Consider the following 17,956-nt stretch of genomic DNA (forward strand, 5'->3'; position numbering starts at 1 on the left):
CTCTTTACCCAATCGACTGCCACTGGCATTCAGAAAGAGCCAATAAGCGCACGCTTTTGAGTGACTATCTTGTCAAAACGTCACTGTTGCGAAAGGGTTATGGAAAGCCACGCAGTCTCGTGACTTGTTTACCATTTCGCCCATCCCTGCTGTAGTGAATCATAGATGTGTTGTCGTGGAGATTTAGATTAGCTGATGAATAAACACACTTTTACATTAGGTAGACACATATCCCAATGGCCTGTATATTTGTTCTTCTTCGGCAATTTAGAGCAATTTTCATTTGAGTTGTTGAATTTGAGAAGGTGGATTTATCTGAGATAGCACCCCTAATTATTTTTCATTTGTTTGAAGCGGAACAGTATTCTGGCCATGATGATGGACCTGTAATGATGGGCATCACGTCAACCTATGTCTGCTTTTGTTCCCCAGACCCCTTCCCTCAAAAGCACCAGTACATAAAACCACTGGTTATGTCTCCAATCCAATGATTTCATTCATCAAGTTAAGGTAGGAAAACTACTGGTAATTTACCAAAGTTACTGGAACGTTCAGTCATTTTGGTAATATACAGGTAATCAATGACAATCTATGGTATCTTGTGTAATTTGTACTTGAATAACTTTTTTTTAAATGTACTTGTATATAGTATTAATTTGTGTATATGAGTTTTTAGTGGATATACCATAAGGTTCAAGAGAAAATAGCTGACAAAAACCATCTAATCAACAATGGCATTATTTTCAATTAACTCTGTAACTCTTCTATTCTATAATTATTGCCTTTTTTCACAACTGCACTTGCACAGCATCATCTGCATGTCTATCACTCCAGTGTTAATGCTAAATTGTAATTATGTTGCCTCTATGGTCTATTTGTTGCCTTACCTCCCTACTCTTCTACATTTGCACACACTGTACATAGATTTTTCTATTTTGTTATTGACTGTACGTTTGTTTATGTGTAACTCTGCGTTGTTGTTTTTGTCGCACTGCTTTGCTTTATCTTGGCCAGGTTGCAGTTGTAAATGAGAACTTGTTCTCAACTGGCCTACCTGGTTAAATATAGGTGGGAAAAGAAACTGCCACCAGTTTGGTAACAAAATATTTACAACAAATATTGACATGGTTAAATAAAAGTGTGTAAATTGATGGTTTATATTTAGGATAATGTCATTCTAGTTCTATTTTAAGATAATCTTATTTGATTATTTTATATATTTTTACACTTGATAAGGCCACACAGAGGGCAAGATACAGACCCCTGTAATAATCTGAAGTAACCCCCAAAAAATGTGTTAAAATTCCCCCCCCAAAATTTAAAGTCACCAAAATTCTGGTAATTTACTGGTAAACTTAGAAAATGTCCAGTTATAGAACCTCTCTTTGCAACACTATATCAAGTCCTCTGAGATGAGAAGGTGGCCGGAAAGGCGACGAGGAAAGGAAGCCATAAAAAAACATTGAGATACAGCTTCTATCTTGCCTATATGTTGTTTTATTTACTATATGGTGTTTTATTTACTATAGTTATCTAGTTGTAGTTTCGTTTTATGACCACTAGATAGCGGGAAACTCTTATACATCAAAGCTGTGCTGTAAATTATTTGACTGTAGCGTGCTATAAAATTGTCCAATCAAAATCCATGATTGTAATTTAGTATGTTGAGTCCATATCAACCACTACAAGTGCATTTATATTAATTCATAATAAGGGAGGGTCATTCCTGCTAACATTTTTGGAAAGCGAGGTAGTAGGCTTGCTGGAATGTTTAGTTGTTTGGAGTGTTTTACTCTATCTAGCACTTCATGGGTCTAAGTTTAGATCACAGTCACACACACACACACACACACACACACACACACACACACACACACACACACACACACACACACACACACACACACACACACACACACACACACACACACACACACACACACACACACACACACACACACACACACCCACACACCCACCCACCCACCCACCCACACTGTTTGGGAGATATTTTCTGTTTTCTAGTGTCTTAGAAAATGAGCAATGTCAAGGCTGCCTATAGTCAATATTTCTGATGGTATCAACCTACATTCTTCAGGGCTTGTTTTCTATTTATAATTTCTTGAGCTTGGATGGTTTATTTAAGTCTTTTATTGTACAGTAAATCTTACTGCTGCTGTTTCTCATCCGGGATTACTGATTTAGTTTATGAACTCAGACCAGATTACTGGACCCTTTGTGCACGTTAGTATGGGGTGATCATTTTTAACTACATTTAATCGAATATGTAATCTGGTCTGAGTGATAGATAAAGTAATTATCTATCATGACAGGACCACAAACAATAACTAGCGATGCTGCATACTCCAAGAAAGGTTAAAATCTCACCTTTCTGGTAAAAATAGTTATAAATTGGTGAGGTGTAGTCACTTTTGAGGACACAAGCTCAAGTACACAGTACAAATGTGATGAAAATATGAAATATTTTACAGTATGTATTTCCTATAAAAAAAACTGTATGAATAAGGCTTGAAATGACTTATATTCGTTTCTAATATATAGTATAATCAATTCATAAAATGACTATAAGATTTCACCTTCCTTATAACTGTAAAATACATATTTGCATATTTAGTGTGCATATTTTCTAAAGGTCTCTCTTGATCAATACATCTGCACCCATCGCTGTGAACTTCTCACAGAGCTCTAGCTTAGCCTCCTGGACTCGTTAGGAGCTAACTTTTCTTCTCATATTAATATTGACTGTTTATGACAAACAGAAAGTGTTTTTTGTTTAAAATCTATTAATTATTTTAGATTACTGGCTATAAATGAGCTCTGAATGTGCTACAGCAACAAAACCACTCTCTCCTGTTGCATTACAATGTAAGTATTTCAGACATATGCGTTGTTAGTGGCTGTGACATAGAGTTCAGCATGGAGTTGATGGACAGTCGAAATAGCTAATTAAATGGTAGGACAGACATCCCAGCTTCAAGTGGTGTCAGATTTCACATCCTGCTTCACACAGGCAGAAGATACATACTCCTGTGTCTGTGAGAATCAGGGTTATTGCTCAATGCAAGCCATCTCGATCTATGCTGTCCACATATCAATTTTTAAGTGAAAATGTCGGTTGGAACTGGTACCAGAACCACGCAGTTGAGGTCTCAACATACTGTTTGTTCCAAGTTATAATAGTAGAATATACAAGGTGCAATTTCGAAATTTGGTTGTGCATCAGCAGTTTTTCTCTTGCTATGTCAGTTAATGATAGTCACTCAATTAACCCATGTCAGCAAAAAAAATTGATTGGTAAGTTAGTCTAGCAGCCAGCTATCTAAACTTAATCATCATAGTCAAATTACCGGCTGGGGGGCCCCCATTGATTTTGTTAGTCAGTCTCACTCAGATATCATATTAAAACCAGCAAACATTTCTTTGCACCCATTGGCAAAATGTGTAGAATCGCATGAAATTAGTTATAAATTGCTAAATCTACTCTCCGCCCATTGGGAAAATGTGTAGAATTGCATGAAATTAGTTATAAATTGCTAAATCTACTCTCCGCCCATTGGGAAAATGTGTAGAATTGCAGCAAACTTGCTTTAAAACGGCAACATTTTCTCTACATCCCATGGCAAAATGTGTTGAATTGCACAAAATGGAGGGGGGGTATGCACATGTGGGTACACAGACTGCCGTCCCTCATGATGAGTTCAGATTTTTTGTGGCCCCCACCCTATCAAAGTTGCCCATCCCTGGTTTAAACTGAGTCAATGTCCACAGGGGCTTGGGGAATTGGATTGCTCACCTGCCCTGGCCCTGAGTGTCACGCCCTGACCATAGAGAGCCTTTTATTCTTTATGTTGGTTAGGTCGGGGTGTGACTAGGGTGGGTTATCTAGGTTATTATATGTCTATGTTGGCCTGGTATGGTTCCCAATCAGAGGCAGCTGTTTATCGTTGTCTTTGATTGAGGATCATATTTAGGCAGCCTTTTCCCACTGGGTTTTTGTGGGATCTTGTTTGTTTGTGTGTAGTTACCAGTGTGTACTGCATTTGACTTCACGTTTCGTTTTGTTCTGTATTGTTTTGGTGAGTTTCTTTAATTAAACATGTGGAACTCTACGCACGCTGCGCTTTGGTCCGTTAATTCTACAAACGATCGTAACACTGAGCAACTAACCTGAATGGCTTTGTTACTGTAGATGCCTTGGTGGCTCAAATCTGTAGCTGTGAGCAAGTAGGCTAATGGTGCATTCCGTGAGACGCAAAACAAAGAAAACATGATTACTTGATATTACATGAATATATATCCATTGTTTAGTAGCCTAAGGTTGTGCAGGGAGGCCCTGCTGTCAGGGGAAACTCAGTGAAAATTTGTGGGGGCCAGGTCTGCTGTCACTCACTGGGCTCATCCAGAATGATGTGATTATAAGTGGCTTTCGATTATGCAACCATGGACACAATGCCAGTCTGTGGGCAGTCCATTACTCCAAAACCAGCATAGTGACAACTATTTAATTTGTTTATCAGTTCCCCTGTCCAGGAAGACCATAACCCTCTTCAAAATGTCTGAAACATTGCTCTCATTTGGAATTACAACCATGGGTTCCATCCAAAGGTTATTTGGTTACATTTAGTTTTTGAAGGCGGTGAAATTATTCCCCAAATTAGTTGCTTTACCATTATACTTTATTTCAACCTAAATACATCTATTCATTTTCACATTCTACAGTATGCCGTGGAGCGCCATTCTTTACTTACCCCAATGTAACCTCTGGTTATAACAGTAAGATTTATGGAGATTACAATGTTTCAATAGACTGGATAAATGCTAACAAGTAGTGTTGTTAATTGATAACTTGCGGTATGCATGAACAAAAGACGCATTAATAATGTTAATAGGAAGAGAAAAAATCTGTAACCACTTGTTTTATAATTTTTTGGTGGAGAAAATCCAATAATTTAAATTATTTATACCGGTCCTTAATGGGCAGGCAATGGGGAGGACGAGACGCGCGTATCGAGCTGTTTCCAAACGCCCCCCCCCCCCCCCCCCTGCTCTGCAGTCCACGCTGCTATAAACTGCTGTACCCTCTCGCGCACTGTTTCTGCATGGTGCCTAACCCTGTCCACTGATAGACGAAATAAGAGAGGGCTGCATTTGCAGATATCCCTGTGTCTGCCTATCCATACCGTTCTCCCCCATTTCCATCGCATTTGCTTCTATGCTCTACTGATACTGATGTGAGTGTTGGGTTTAAGTCCGTTTCCATCACTCATTCGCGCCTACACCCATGTGCATCTCTCTATCGTAGGCTATTCTTCGAATGAACTCTGAGAAACAGCATTTTCCAATTCATTTTTGGTTAATTGTGAAACATTATGCTAAACCTGTTTATTATTTGGTTAATTTAGTGCAAACAGACAGTCGTTTGGTATTATGGTTGCTGTGGAGAATAAATGGCCGATCCAAAAGGAGCTAGGGTCTTTATACGATCCAGCACGGTGTCAATCATTAAACTCAATAATTCAGCATCAACAACCGCTCATTACCTGGCTAACAGAGACTAGTGCCAAATTTGATTTAAAAATAAATAAAACATAAACAAAATATTCTGAATAGAAGACATTATTTATTCAGAATAAAATGACCCAGAATAGCATATATTCAATCCATGTTCGCAAGGAAACCTGCCTGTGAAGCATATTCGTGAAGAAGCGCCTAGGCAGGCTGAACGACGTCTCCAAGATCCAGCGCATCAACGTAAGGAGCACCATTGATAGGCTAGTGTTCTTTGGAGGCAACATACAGTGAGTTCTGCTGTGCCACATTGTATACGGAGAAGGAGTCGAAGGACAGGAGGCAGCTGATATTGGGCAGCAGCAAGTGAGTATTATTGCTATATAATGCATTGACCAACACCGAGCCAAATGGATGAATCATTACTTTACCTTGCACATATGAATTCCGCAAATAAGCTACCACTTTAATGATAAACAAGGTTGTTTAACAATAAGCTAACCAACTCGTTGTCTCATTGGGAGGAGGTGCGTTGGATTGGATACAGGCAACCTCATATAGGGTATTGTGTGCACCTTTAAAAAAAAATCATTCTGAACGCTAGTGTCATTTTGTGTATCTCTTATCGACCAAGTTTTAAGAATTGATGTCATTTTCCTGTCTTGCAACAGTACCACATTGGAAGAAAACCTGCTTGTCCCCTGCCATTCCGAAGAGCTAAAGGTGATGATCTGTTAAGACACGTTTTTTAGTTCCTGCTGGCAGAGCGCTGTTCAGGTGAGTGATAATACTGTTCTTTCTACAGAGAGTTTGACCTATTCAAGAGACTATGGAATATTGTGTGTTTTTATTAAAACTATGGAAGTAATAATGTTGGCAAATAAGTAATTTGTCATAACCTCAGTCAATCGCTTTGTTTGTACCCTACAAGTTTACTTGTTACCGTTTGTAGTACCTCAGCTACAGTATTGTGTCCAATTGTTGACGCTGTCGTTAACACACCTGTTTATTGTCAACCTGTGGGTTAGTGTAATGTTCTAAATCCTCTTCCTGATAGTGTCATGGTAATGCTACAAAGTCTACAGGAGTAGAGTACTTGTCTTATTAAGATGTGTCGATATGGTTTACATAACACACTGAGATTAGGTTATACCTGAGTCCAGAGTGTTATTGTACCGCAGCAACAATGTAACTGCAAATTGCACATCCAAAGTAGTGTTTTTTCACCAAACAAATGACATTAAATGACCATGTGAATTGCTGGTAGTATGACCGTGTTGTTTCCTGGATGAAACATATGCATTGGTGTGAGAAGAGAACCTCTGTATTAGTGTTTTTTTCCATTAGTGCAACGCATCAGTGTGCGTGTTGTGCTGCATAGGTGATGTAGATTCCCTTAATGATACTTATGAAGGATGAAAAAAAGAGGATGGAGACCTGAGATGTTTAGACCATATATTACATAATCCTGTGGATGCCTTCGCTCTTCACCTGAATAATCTAATGTTGAGTTAGTGGTTCTATTTTTATTTACCACATGTTAAGGGAATCCAGTTCCTGTTTTCTCTGCTCTCGTAGGGCTTGGCTCTGGACAAACGTTGAATGCTGAGAGAAAGGGGGTTTTGAGCTTTCTTTGATGCACAGCCGTTTGTATTTTTGCATTTGGAATATTTCTGATCTCATTTTCTAGGTTGGAGGATGGTAAATGCAATTAGTTGTGTTTTAGTGTGATACATTAACTACCCATCCTAGAGGTTTCAGTTATTATTATTATTACTGGTGTGAAAAAGAACAATGGCAGACAGCAAATCATTGAACAAATCCTTAGTAATTTAACCTCTGTGCTCCTATGAGTTCAGTAGCTACTGTGGGACTTGGTCATAAAGGTCTGTAAGAACAAGTACGTTCAGTGTTATATAGTGTTAGAAATACAATTTTAAGGATGCAACAGTTACATTTATGTTCAGAAACATGACACAAACATGAATCCATCAAAATGATATAATTACTTGATCTTTGTCATTTTAGTGCCTATTTAGTTTATTTATTAAATGTATTAGTCCTATTTTATTATCCTTTGTGTTATATCAGATTTAAAATAGTTTCCTCTCTTAAGATACAAGTATCAACATGTCTGTTTTTATATGTACAGTAGGGTTATTTTGTCAAGTTGAGAAATTCTGTCCATGGCCAACATCCTCATTGAGCTGGATTGGCTCTAGTACCATTCTTTGCTGTTTTTTGAGGTTTGGTTAGAGACGTGAACTTTGACTGCTGGCGCATTCCACCAATATGTGTTCTGCTTCTGCAATCTGATTGATTGTGAGTAGTGGATTCACTGTCTTTCTCAGTTCATAAGTCACAACCACAGAGATAACTTTCCGGTTCGACTGACCAGGATGTGGGTGGGTAATAGTACTGCCAGGGTTCAGGGATGCCTCTCAGAGAAAAATGTGCATTGAAATGAAAGATCACATGTTGGGTCAAAAATAGATCAGTTTGTCACACTTTTTTAAAAACATCAATATCACAACAATGATCCTGCATGTGGATTTATTGAAAACAGTGTATATATCTCCTCTGAAATCTGAAAATGTACCATGTACTGGTGTGTTTTATGTCATGTCGGCTGCGTTTCCAAGGCAGCCCAATTCAGATTGTTTTTGACGAATCACACCAGATATTTTCACATCAGCTCTTTTTTCAGAGCTGATCTGATTGGTCGAAATACTAATTAGCGAAAAAAAGATTAGAACTCAGAGGTCTTGTATTCTCATGTACTTAGGTCAGGTCTGTTGTCAGTGTTGTGTTGTGTTGTCGAACCCTGTGTACTTTTTCAAGCAAGGGGTCTTGGTGACAGAAGTTGCATGTCCATCCCCTACTACTGCTGATGAACTCACTAAAAGTTTGAGTTCATCTTAATGCAGGTTGTGGATAGATACAATTCATGTGATCCATGCTCCAGTTATTGGGAAGCCAAAAGAAAACACATACACATTCTTATCATGATTATCGATTTCCCAGCTCCACCCAGAACCTGGGGTTCTAGAGAGGGTTAAACACATGTGCTATGTGGAAGAAGCTTTTTGTGTGCTTCAGTGAGGCATTTTGTTAAATGTCTCCCAAATGTCATTCCAGTCTTACAAATTGCTAAAAGGAATAGGTCAACGTGTTCTGTTTTGTGTGCACAGAGACCTCTGTGTTCATCAAATCCCAAAGTTATTCTCTACTGTGTTGAGCTTTCCAGGACCCCAATCAGGCGATTGAATAGAATAACATGTGCCCAGTCCCTAGACCATTACAATTTAACATGGCAAACTTATCCAGTCTGCACAGTGAATCCTGGGATGCTTTACTGAATGCACAAACATGGTTGTGGATCCTTTCTTCTTTAGTCCTGAAGGAATGTTCATTTCAGATTTAATGTCTATTTCCTGTTTAGTGTTTGGCTTTGTGACGCACTAAATGAAGTTGCAGAGGCGTTGTAATCTCTCAACAGAAACTGATGAACGGTCCTCAGGGTCTTGGTTAATTATTCACATTTTGTTGACTGTTTGTGTGTGTGTGTGTGTGTGTGTGTGTGTGTGTGTGTGTGTGTGTGTGTGTGTGTGTGTGTGTGTGTGTGTGTGTGTGTGTGTGTGTGTGTGTGTGTGTGTGTGTGTGTGTGTGTGTGTGTGTGTGTGTGTGTGTGTGTGTGTGTGTGTGTGTCACAATGACTGAGAATATCAAATGTCTTTTGCAATGTTTATGCAATCGTTTTTTTTATGTTGACACAGCCCCTTACCACTAAACATCTTGAAGTGACTAATTGGAACCAAGCTACCAACCTGTTATATTGTTATGATAGAATGGCACATTAGTGTTTCATACCCTCTTAAAATATAAGGGTGCTTGACAAATTAAATCTGGCAAACATTGACTGTCCACTCAAACATGCAATTCTGTACTGCAAAGTACTTTCACAGTACTGCTATAAATCATTGTAGAGCAGCATAACTGTTATGGTGTTTACAGATGCTGTCCATGGTTCTGATTCTGCGTGTTAGAAACAGCTACACCAGTTTGATGAAATCTTGCTGATTAACACAAACCACTGAAGACAGGAGGAGTTGGAGAGCTAGGAAGTGCTATCGATTATTTTCCTGAAATTAAAAGCACACTATGTTGTATGTCCCTGGGCTCCACCCCAGTGAAGAGAATCCATATGGAGAATGTTAAATCCCATACTCTCTCTTCCCCTCTTTCGCTCACTCTCTCTCCCTCCCTCGTAAAAATGAACTTTTTAAAAACATTCTGAGAACGGAAGTGAACATTTTGCCTGTTCTGGGAATGTGCATTTTTAGGTTGCAGGGAGGTTCTGAGAATGTTTTACTATGGTTCCCTGAACGTTTTCCTGGGAGGTTTTATTAATGTTCGGAGAACGGAAATGATTGGTTATTTGAAGGTAAATAAATAATGTTTTGAGAACATGTTGCAATAAGAGTTTTGATAACACTGCTAGCTTCATTTGGGTTAACTGTTTTGAACTCCAAGCACTGATAGGACACAAGAAAAATAATTTGCTTAAGAAGTAATCATGCAAACACGTTTCTTTTCTACTGTGGCACGGCGTCAGTGAGATTCGAAACCTATGATCTTCTGTTCTCTATCCATGGAATTAGTCCGCTGCACCACCAGGATTGAGCTACTGTAGCATGCCATGTTTCTTTTTTTACTCATACAAAGCTGTTCATTTTAGTGTATTCTAACAGACCCCATTTCAAAAGAAACAAGCACTCATTAAGATCAGGTGTGGCCAATTAGTTGGCGCGGCCAACACACCTGAACACACTTAACAACATAGTGTATAGAACCATGAGGAAACCTGCAGAAAACATTCTGCAGAAGTACTGAAATTATTCCCACCTAGGAAGCATATGGTTCTCAGAACATTATGTGTTAGCTGGGTATCCTGCACCATTCTCAGAATGTTGTGGGAAGGTTATATGCAATATAACCATAGGAAAACCACGCTCTCACCAAGCGCTAAGAAACATATTGTTCTTAGAATGTTATGTGTCAGCCGGGACTCTACCTCCCGCTCTCTGGGGATGTGTTAAAGGTTAGGATGGAAAGCTCAACTTTGTTCTCTCCTCCCTGCATGGAAAATAATGTTTTGTATGTAGAGTGAATTTTATTTTGAATTGGACATGACATTTTAATTATGAAATGCTCAAGATGCATACATACAGTCAGGTCCATAATTATTGTCACTCTTTATAAAGATGAGCAAAAAAGTAGAAACCCACCACTGTTGTTCGTGGCCAAAGAGCTCTATTTTCATGTCATCCAACAAATGTAAATGTCTGGAGTTTTGTAAACGGCACATGGATTGGAACTGGTGCTTTGGTCAGATGACATGAAAATAGAGCTGTTTGGCCACGTACACCAGCGGCGGATTTGGTGTTGAAAAACAGAAGCAAATGCAGAAAATAACCAAAAAACTACGGTCAAATATTATGGTGGTGTATATTTCATGTTATGAGGCTATTTTGCTTCCACTGGTCCTGGGGCCCTTGTTAAAGTCAACGGCATCATAAACTTTACAAAGTACTAGGACATTTTAGCCAAAAACCTGGTTGCCTCTGCCAGGAGGCGGAAGTGAATCTTCCAGCAAGACAATAATCCCAAGCACTAATCAAAATCCACAAATAAATGGTTAATTGACCACAAAATCAACAATTTGCAATTGCCATCTGCCTCTGCAGTTTGAATTGAAGAGGGCAGTCCATAAGAGCAGGCAAAGGAAATATTCTGCATGGAGGAATGGTCTGAAATTGCTCCCAACGTGTTCTCCAATCTCATCAAATATTTGTGTCGTTATCTTTGCAAGGGGAGGGTGCTAGAGTATTGAACACAGTGGTGGTAATAAGTATGACCCCTATCTTTTTGTTAAACAAAATCTCTTTCTCTTAGCAATTGCATTAGTATAGAATAATACAATTCCCCAATTATTTGGGGCATACAATATACAGGTAACTGCCAAAAATAAAGGAAACACTTGAGTAAATGAGGGATACAAAGCATATTGAAAGGATGTGCTTCCACAATCCACACAGGTGTGGTTCATAAATTCATTAAGCAATTAACATCCCATCATGTTTAGGGTCATGCCCAGTTGCCCATTATTTTGGCTACCATGAAGCTTTTCCGGTGGCTCGTTGTGGTCTATTAAGTGTCTATTAAGACACTTTATGTTGCTGTTTCCTTTCTTTTGGCAGTTACCTGTAGCTCATAATTTGTATTATTTATTTTATACAGTCTTTTTTGTCATCTTTATCAAAGGTGCCAATCATTTGGAACCGGATTGCACTCCATTCCAGCCATTATTATGAGCCGTTCTTCCCTCAGCAGCCTCCACTGCTGTCTATATCACTTTCTCTCTCTCCTCTTTCCCTTTCTCTCTCTCTCAACATGAGTGGGCAGTGTGAATGTCTCTGCCCAGCATAATGCCAGGCTACACACTTCTCACCAGACAAAGTAAAAACACAAAGTCACACCTGAAGACACCCAGAGGATATATACCTTTTTCAGCCAGCTGTGCATGACACTGATTATAAGGAAAGTTGTTTCTGCTGTTAGAAATGTCTAGTGTTTTTGCTTATTGATAATTGAAAGGAGAAGATGCTGTAGCCATAGTAAGAAGGCATAGTACCCATGTTAATACTTCCCTTCATATAAATGCTTTTCTGTGGTATCTGGTTTTGTTCAGCTATTTGGGGATGTGCCCACACCGGCTTCATCTCTATGTAATTATGCAATTATATAATTACTGATTCAAGAAATGAAATGGGCCTGGAAAGCTGAGTGAATGTCAATGACTCTTGAATGGAAATTTGACTGCCAACAGAAGGGGGAGAGGAGGAGGAGGGGGTAGCAGTGAAGAGTAAAGAGTAAAGGAGAAGGGCTGTGCAAGACGTGTGGATATAGGTTGGCAAAGTACAGAGAAGTTTTAAGACCAAGAAGAGAACATATGGGGGTTATTTGGCAACACAAGTAGAGGAACAGAAAACTTGAAGCGGAGATGGGGAACGAGGGCAACAAGACTGCCAGCTGCTACTTGAGACATAGAGAGGAGAGGAATGGAGAATCTTGCTGTGTCTGCCCCTGGGCAAATGTCACCAATTGAAAGTTTAAAAAAGAGTGGTGTTATTTTTGGCTGGCAAATGCCAAATCCTGCAGTTGCTGTCTCCCAGGCAACTACCTGTGGCCTTTTGCATTGTGGTCTCTCCCAGGCAACTACCTGTGGCCTTTTGCCGGGGGGCCTCACTTGACCTTATATTCATCAGAGGCAGAAGAGCACATGGGGTTATGTTGCAACAAAAGACATGCAGCATTGACAGGTAAACATCAACAGTTGTGAATTTGAACTCATCTTACTGGCTTGCTTCATTAACAACTGCTATTGTAATTTGGTGGGTGCTTATATATGTACTATAGTTTGTTTTATATGCATGTGTGAAATGGAAACGTGTTTTTTGCATATCCCAACTCCCCCTGAGACACCCTCGGAGAGTGCTGTCACCGCCAGTGTGGGGTCACAAGCATTTCGCTGCACCTGCTTTAACATCTGCTAATCTGTTTACTCAACAAATACATGTTGATTTGATTGCTGATCCTGTTGAGGTCGGTGTCAAAAATATTATTTTTCTCTTGCTGCAAAAATATGCGCTTTGGATTCATTATCACGGAAACCTGATAACCGGTTGATTGAACAGGGTTTTAGATAAGAGGATGGAGGTTAGTAGACAAGCATAGTTCCATTGCTTGTTACACATTTGCTTACCTGAACATCTCTCTGAGGATAAATAGGTTAAGTAATTGTTGGATTTTGTTTGTTCAGACTATTGAGTGGAGCAGGCGATGAAATGAAAAGCACATTCACCTCAGAAGAAATTAGTGTGGAACAATTTCATTCTGTTCCTCAAGTCCTGTTTGGGATTATTTAGGATGGTCTGAATGGTAATGTGTCGCATGTGCTGTGAATATGAATCTGTGTGTGGACGAGTGTGCAGCATTTTGAAACAGAGGAACTTGACAGCACTGAATATGCAAGGAGCTGAGCTACGATAGCCTTCATGTTTCACAACTCAAGGGGAATGCCGTTGACCTATTTAAAATGTCATTTTCTATCACGTTTGATGCCTTACAAATGATGGTACTGTAGTGTTTGTATCAACTCAATTATATAGGGGTACGGTTAGGACCTTATGCCTATGTGATTGTGTAATGTGACTGTCATGGCAGTCTTAAAATTGGAACACCTTGAATATTGTATCGCAGTGTTGAGAATAAGATCCCACTCCAGTAGTATTTCTTTTTGAGTTGTCATCTCGGTGTCTGTCTGTCAGTTTGTGTCCTGGTATGCAAAAATATGTTTTTTTCATTTTGCGTGTGTGTGCAAAGTGTGTGTGCAGAATGTGTGTGTTTAGGCATGTACAGTTGAAGTCGGAAGTTTACATACACTTAGGTTGGAGTCATTAAAACTCGTTTTTCAACCACTCCACAAATTTCTGGTTAACAAACTATAGTTTTGGTAAGTCGGTTAGGACATCTACTTTGTGCATGACACAAGTATTTTTTCCAACAATTGTTTACAGACAGATTATTTAATTTATAATTCACTGTATCACAATTCCAGTGGGTCAGAAGTTTACATACACTAAGTTGACTGTGCCTTTAAACAGCTTGGAAAATTCCAGAAAATGATGTCATAGCTTTAGAAGCTTCTGAGAGGCTAATTGACATAATTGGAGGTGTACCTGTGGATGTATTTCAAGGCCTACCTTCAAACTCAGTGCCTCTTTGCTTGACATCATGGGAAAATCAAAAGAAATCAGCCAAGACCTCAGAAAAAAAATTGTAGACCTTCACAAGTCTGGTTCATCCTTGGGAGCAATTTCCAAACGCCTGAAGGTACCACGTTCATCTGTACAAACAATAGTACGCAAGTATAAACACCATGGGACCATGCAGCCGTCACACCGCTCAGGAAGGAGACGCGTTCTGTCACCTAGAGATGAACGTACTTTGGTGCGCAAAGTGCAAATCAATCCCAGAACAACAGCCAAGGACCTTGTAGAGATGCTGGAGGAAACAGGTACAAACGTATCTATATCCACAGTAAAACGAGTCCTGTATCGACATAACCTGAAAAGGCAAGGAAGAAGCCACTGCTCCAAAACCGACATAAAAAAGCCGGACTACGGTTTGCAACTGCACATGGAGACAAAGATCGTACTTTTTGGAGAAATAGAACTGTTTGGCCATAATGACCATCATCATGTTTGGAGGAAAAAGGGGGATGCTTGCAAGCAGAAGAACACCATCCCAACCGTGACACATGGGGGTGGCAGCATCATGTTGTGGGGGTGGAAGCAACATCTCAAGACATCAGTCAGGAAATTAAAGTTTGGTCGCAAATGGGTCTTCCAAGTGGACAATGACCCCAAGCATACTTCCAAAGTTGTGGCAAAATGGCTTAAGAACAAAGTCAAGGTATTGCCATCACAAAGCCCTGACCTCAATCCTATAGAACATTTGTGGGCAGAACTGAAAAAGCGTGTGCGAGCAAGGAGGCCTACAAACCTGACTCAGTTACACCAGCTCTGTCAGGAGGAATGGGCCAAAATTCACCTATTGTGGGAAGCTTGTGGAAGGCTACCAGAAACGTTTGACCCAAGTTAAAGAATTTAAAGGCAATACTACCAAATACTAATTGAGTGTATGTAAACTTCTGACCCAGTGGGAATGTGATGAAAGAAATAAAAGCTGAAATAAATAATTCTCTCTGCTATTATTCTGACATTTCACATTCTTAAAATATAGTGGTGATCCTAACTGACCTAAGACAGGGAATTTTTATTATGATTAAATGTCAGAAATTGTGAAAAACTGAGTTTAAATGTATTTGGCTAAGGTGTATGTAAACTTCCGACTTCAACGGTATGTACACTGAACAAAAATATAAACGCAACATGTAAAATGTTGGTCCCATGTTTCACGAGCTGAAATAAAAGATCACAGAAATGTTCCATTTGTACAAAAAGTTTATTTCTCTCAAATTTTGTGCACAGATTTGTTTACATCCCTGTCATTGATCATTTCTCATTTGCCAAGATAATCCATCCACCTGACAGGTGTGGAATATCAAGAAGCTGATTAAACAGCATGATCATTACACAGGTTCACCTTGTGCTCGGGACAATAAAATGCCACTCTAAAATGTGCAGTATTGTCACACAACACAATGCTACAGATACCTCAATTGGCATGCTGACTGCAACATTGTCTACCAGAGCTGTTGCCAGATCATTTAATGTTAAATTCTCTACCATAAGGCGCCTCCAACGTAGAGAATTTGGCAGTTCGTCCAACCGGCCTCACAACCGCAGACCACGTGTGACCACGCCAGCCCAGGACCTCCACATCCGGGTTCTTCACCAGCAGGATCGTCTGAGTCCAGCCACCCGGACAGCTGATTAAACTGTGGGTTTACACAACCAAAGTATTTCTGCACAAACTGTCAGAAACCATCTAAGGGAAGCTCATCTGCGTGCTCGTCGTCCTCACCAGGGTCTTGACCTGACTGCAGTTCAGCATCGTAAACAACTTCAGTGGGCAAATGCTCACTTCGATGACCACTGGCACGCTGGAGAAGTGTGCTCTTCACGGATTAATCCTGGTTTCAACTGTACCGGGCGTCGTGTGGGTGAGCGGTTTGCTGATGTCACCGTTGTGAACAGAGTGCCCCAGGGTGGCGGTGGGGTTATGATATGGGCAGGCATTAGCTACGGACAACGAACACAATTGCATTTTATTGATGCCAATTTGAATGCACAGAGATACGGTGACAAGATCCTGAGGCCCATTGTCGTGTCATTCATCAGCCGCCATCACCTCATGTTTAAGCAGGATAATGCACGGCCCGATGTCGCAAGGATCAGTACACAATTCCTGGAAGCTGAAAATGTCCCAGTTCTTCTGTTGCTTGCATACTCACCAGGCATGTCACCTCATTGAGCATGTTTTGGATGCTCTGGATCGACGTGTTTGACAGTGTGTTCCAGTTCCCGCCAATATCCAGCAACTTCTGGATATTGGCGGGAACAGCAACTTCTGGATACTTGATGTGTCGTGCTGCATGAGGCAAATGGTGGTCATATCAGATATGTGACTGGTTTTCTGATCTACGCCCCTACCTTTTCTTTAAGGTATCTGTGACTAACAGATGAATATCTGTATTCCCAGTCATGTGAAATCCATAGATAAGGGCCTAATGAATTTATTTCAATTGACTGATTTCCTTTTATGAACTGTAACCCAGTAAAATCTTTGAAATTGTTGCATGTTGCGTTTATATTTTTTGTTCAGTGTAATTCTCCACATTACTGCTGCCATGCATGTGATGTTGGTTCCCTGCCCCCTCCCTTTCCCCATCCACGACTTCAAAGTCAAGTCTTCAATCCCCCACTTCCCTCAGGAAGAGGTTTAAAAAATATTCTCTCACTCTCTGCCATTTCACTGTTCTGTCTTTCTTCTTTTGTCCCTCCTTCTGTGTTATCCGAATGTGCATGTTGTAGATAATAGGAAACCATTTTAAATTAGCTGAATGAAGAAGGGAAGATTTAAACCTCAGCTCTGTCACTTCCATGAAGCAAAGCCTCATATATTTGAAATAAACAGTCTTGCCTGCCTTGATTATCTCAGTGTTTTGTATTTACAGAAATTATGCCAAACAGTGAAAGGAAACATGACTCACTGGCTAGTGCTGAGCGATTAACCGAAATGTCTGTTATTTGTATTTTTTTAAACAACTAAATTGACTGATGTCAGTTAAATTATTTGAATTCCGTTTCGTTCCGTTTTTTTCTGTGAGCTCAATGCACACATCGCACAGTTTCTCTAGAGATAAATCCGATCCTTCTTGAACTGTGCGATGTAGTAGGGAGTTGTAGTTTTAAAAAGGCCAATATATCTACATAGTTTAGTGCATAAAACGTGGTAATTAACTACAATGAACACAATTGCGTGTCTACTTGTCCGGTCTGTGTTTCATTAGCCTGCTATGGAAGAGAGTACACTGCGCGATCGTGAGGTGATATATAGAGAGCAGCTGTTGCTTCGCATCTTCACCTGAAAATACATGATATAACACCTTACGCAAACCGACCGCGCGTGCGCAAATTGATTTTGTCACCCCACACCAAACGCGATCATGACACGCAGGTTGAAATATCAAAACAAACTCTGAACCAATTATATTCATTTGTGGACAGGTCGAAAATCATTAAACATTTATTGCAATTTAGCTAGCTAGCTTGCAGTTGCTAGCTAATCTGTCCTATTTAGCTAGCATGCTGTTGCTAGCTAATTTGTCCTGGAATAT

At 39.9% G+C, this 17,956-nt stretch overlaps 1 protein-coding gene across 2 annotated transcripts in view; it reads left to right on the top strand.

Moving 5' to 3' along the window:
- The first annotated feature begins 5,193 nt into the window (after positions 1–5,193).
- LOC139537114 (sodium/calcium exchanger 1-like) overlaps positions 5,194–17,956 on the top strand; it is a 51,354-nt gene continuing 38,591 nt past the window's right edge. The window contains exons 1-2 of one of the 2 annotated variants that reach the window (XM_071338035.1): positions 5,194–5,895; positions 6,201–6,306. The gene's annotated coding sequence lies outside the window, so the exon portion shown is untranslated. The remainder of the gene's footprint in view (positions 5,896–6,200; positions 6,307–17,956) is intronic. The other variant, XM_071338036.1, reaches the window with a different exon arrangement.

This window comes from Salvelinus alpinus, chromosome 13 (genome assembly GCF_045679555.1).
Source record: "Salvelinus alpinus chromosome 13, SLU_Salpinus.1, whole genome shotgun sequence".
NCBI lineage: Eukaryota > Metazoa > Chordata > Actinopteri > Salmoniformes > Salmonidae > Salvelinus > Salvelinus alpinus.